The sequence below is a fragment of the Xenopus laevis genome, chromosome 6S, assembly GCF_017654675.1.
Source record: "Xenopus laevis strain J_2021 chromosome 6S, Xenopus_laevis_v10.1, whole genome shotgun sequence".
In the NCBI taxonomy this organism is placed as follows: Eukaryota; Metazoa; Chordata; class Amphibia; order Anura; family Pipidae; genus Xenopus; species Xenopus laevis.
The window spans coordinates 25,101,812-25,105,956 of NC_054382.1; the positions used below are offsets into that span (position 1 = coordinate 25,101,812).

General features: G+C 34.9%; 1 long non-coding RNA gene across 1 annotated transcript; it reads left to right on the forward strand.

Moving 5' to 3' along the window:
* Positions 1–1,108: 1,108 nt before the first annotated feature.
* On the forward strand, positions 1,109–3,479 carry LOC121395228. The gene is made up of 3 exons (XR_005962348.1): positions 1,109–1,819; positions 2,774–3,150; positions 3,286–3,479. It is a non-coding gene; the product is annotated as an uncharacterized LOC121395228 (long non-coding RNA).
* Positions 3,480–4,145: the final 666 nt, after the last annotated feature.

Below are 4,145 nucleotides of genomic sequence, written 5' to 3' on the forward strand. Positions count from 1 at the left end.
TGCTAGGGGGTAGGGTTTTTTTAGTTACAGTTGAATTCTCCTTTAAGGTGACAAAAAGTGACAGAGCTAGGTTGAGAGGTTCTCTTTCAAGTTAGTAATTGTATGTTTTTACTTTTTCAGCTCTGAAAACTTTCGTCTATTCAAACCGAAGCTGATATTGAAAGCAGATACTTGGAATATTATACCATGTGCCTTTCATACAAGGCATCCCCTGAATCCGTCACACGTCAAATTGGAATGGGGTTTCATCCCAAAAGGCAGAAAGGATTACCAACCTTTAGTGCGTCTATACGGAGACCATGTCAGAACGGCATTGCCTGCTTTCGCGGATAAATTCCAACTTTTTATACCCCTAGTGGCAAAAGGGAACTGTTCTCTGGTCATCAATCCCACAGTCATTGAAGACAGTGGCACTTATCAGGTTACACTGACGATAAAAGAAAAGGTGTGCAAGCCCCTTTCGTCTATGAAAATTCAAGTTGTGCATCAACTCAAAGGTAAATTAAGGGAGAGACTGTATTGTAAACCCAATATGTAGTGTATTAACCTTCTAAATATATCTCAGGCATGCTACCTACATGTGTTTAGTTCTGGATCTGAGATTCACCTACAGTAATTGTTTTACTTTTCAGGTGGATCACGGTCAGCACGTATGAATGATAAAACAACGACAAAACCTACAAGCACCAGTAAAGCACCAAACCAAGAAACAACTGCAACAACAGCAGATGACAGGGATTTCATTGACAAGACCATCCTCCCAATTCTTAAAGGAAAAAAAAAGTGCACAATAAATAGATAGATAGATACAGTAGATAGATAGATAGATAGATAGATAGATAGATAGATAGATAGATACAGTAAATTGACATAGATACAGAAGATAGATATCGTAAATAGATAGATAGATAATAGATAGATACAGTAGATAGATACAGTAAATTGATATAGATACAGAAGATAGATAGATAGATAGATAGATAGATACAGTAGATAGATAGATACAGTGAATAGATGGATGGATGGATGGATAGAGTAGATAGAGTATATAGATACAATAGATAGATAGATATACAGTATATAGATAGAAACAGTAGATAGATAGATGCAGTAGATAGATACAGTAGATAGATCTAGAGCCATAAAGCTAAATGGCCATTATGACATCATCAGGTTATTCATTGTGACATCCTCGGTATGTTCATTGTGACATTGTGTGATCATTATGACATCATCGGTATGATCATTATGACATAATAATCCGTGCAACTATAAAACTGTCCAGCTAACAGTGAACTCATTTTATGCATAGAGCTTAAAGTGAACACTTCTGGTTAGTCAACACATCTTGCTTCTGTGCATATCAAAAAGAACTGTTAGTAGAAAAATTATATTTGTGTTTTTGGCTATATGTGTTTGTTATATTTATCTAAATGACTTTGCAATGTTGAATTTCCCTGATCTGTAATCGTTGTATATTTATATGAATTAAACATGCCCCTTTAAGAGTATGTTATAATGTATTGTTATTATCTGTTTGTATATATTTATTTTGCTTCATAAAGCTCAGCTTGACTAAAGCACCAGATATGATGAAAAATTGATAATAGAATTAATTACATTACAATTAATGGCATTGCTGGTTTCTATGTTGATAGATCAGATTCTCATATTCATTCTTCTTTCTGTTTTTTTTTCCAGAATAAACTCTTTGAAGGCCGTGGAAGACCCTCTTGCCCAGCAATGATGGGTTCCATGCGTCTTCATTAATTTATCTTTATCATCTGACTATTTCAATTCTTTTTTGGAACCAGTTCAGGTAAGAAGATAATTCTATTGTCTTTTAACCCTTAAATCAGTATTTGCATGACCTTCATGTGAAACATTCCATTCTCAGATTTTATTATTGCAATGCAGAGACATGACTAAGCCCTTTGGGTGTGCTAATATGTAGGGATGCATACTGAATGTATATTGAGTGCAGGACAGTCACCCAATCAAAATGCTAGTCTCTCAAATAAAATACACATAGAAAAGCTTATACGGCATGTGAGTCTTATTTGTAGCTTTGGAATCAGGTGCTATTTGTTCTACTACACTTAAATGCCAGCATTCAGTGATATCTATAGATAGATAGATACAGTAGATAGATAGATAGATAGACAGACAGCTGATAGACAGATAGATAGATAGATAGATAGATAGATAGATAGATACAGTATATAGATACAGTAGCTAGAGTATATAGATACAGTAGATAGATAGATAGATACAGTAGATGATAGATAGATACAGTAGCTAGAGTATATAGATACAGTAGATAGATAGATAGATAGATACAGTAGATAGATAGATACAGTAGATAGATAGATAGATATAATAGATAGATAGATACAGTAGATAGATACAGTAAATTAACATAAATACAGAAGATAGATAGATACAGAAGATAGATACAGTAAATAAATAGATAGATAGATAATAGATAGATCTATCTATCCCCCAATTGAATTTTGAGTATTTCGGGATCGCAGTTCACCGCAGCCATCTTCCCGAAGACCCAGAAGATGGCTGCCGTGAATTGCGATCCCTGAATCTGCGCCGAGGGGTAAGTAAAAAGTTAGGGCCATTTCCCGGGGGGGGAGGCTTCATATGCTAGGGGGTAGGGTTTTTTTAGTTACAGTTTAATTCTCCTTTAAGGTGACAAAAAGGGACAGAGCTAGGTTGAGAGGTTCTCTTTCAAGTTAGTAATTGTATGTTTTTCCTTTTTCAGCTCTGAAAACTTTCGTCTATTCAAACCGAAGCTGATATTGAAAGCAGATACTTGGAATATTATACCATGTGCCTTTCATACAAGGCATCCCCTGAATCCGTCACACATCAAATTGGAATGGGGTTTCATCCCAAAAGGCAGAAAGGATTACCAACCTTTAGTGCGTCTATACGGAGACCATGTCAGAACGGCATTGCCTGCTTTCGCGGATAAATTCCAACTTTTTAAACCCCTAGTGGCAAAAGGGAACTGTTCTCTGGTCATCAATCCCACAGTCATTGAAGACAGTGGCACTTATCAGGTTACACTGACGATAAAAGAAAAGGTGTTCAAGCCCCTTTCGTCTATGAAAATTCAAATTGTGCATCAACTCAAAGGTAAATTAAGGGAGAGACTGTATTGTAAACCCAATATGTAGTGTATTAACCTTCTAAATATATCTCAGGCATGCTACCTACATGTGTTTAGTTCTGGATCTGAGATTCACCTACAGTAATTGTTTTGCTTTTCAGGTGGATCACGGTCAGCACGTATGAATGATGAAACAACGACAAAACCTACAAGCACCACTAAAGCACCAAACCAAGAAACAACTGCAACAACAGCAGATGACAGGGATTTCATTGACAAGACCATCCTCCCAATTCTTAAAGGAAAAAAAAAGTGCACAATAAATAGATAGATAGATACAGTAGATAGATAAGTAGATAGATAGATTAGATAGATAGATAGATAGATAGATAGATAGATAGATAGATAGATACAGTAAATTGACATAGATACAGAAGATAGATATCGTAAATAGATAGATAGATAATAGATAGATACAGTAGATAGATACAGTAAATTGATATAGATACAGTAGATAGATAGATAGATAGATAGATAGATAGATACAGTAGATAGATAGATACAGTGAATAGATGGATGGATGGATGATAGATAGAGTAGATAGAGTATATAGATACAATAGATAGATAGATATACAGTAGATAGATAGATGCAGTAGATAGATACAGTAGATAGATCTAGAGCCATAAAGCTAAATGGCCATTATGACATCATCAGGTTATTCATTGTGACATCATCGGTATGTTCATTGTGACATTGTATGATCATTATGACATCATCGGTATGATCATTATGACATAATCCGTGCAACTATAAAACTGTCCAGCTAACAGTGAACTCATTTCATGCATAGAGCTTGAAGTAAACACTTCTTGTTAGTCAACACATCTTGCTTCTGTGCATATCAAAAAGAACTATTAGTAGAAAAATTATATTTGTGTTTTTGGCTATATGTGTTTGTTATATTTATCTAAATGACTTTGCAATGTTGAATTTCCCTGATCTGTAATCGTTGTATATT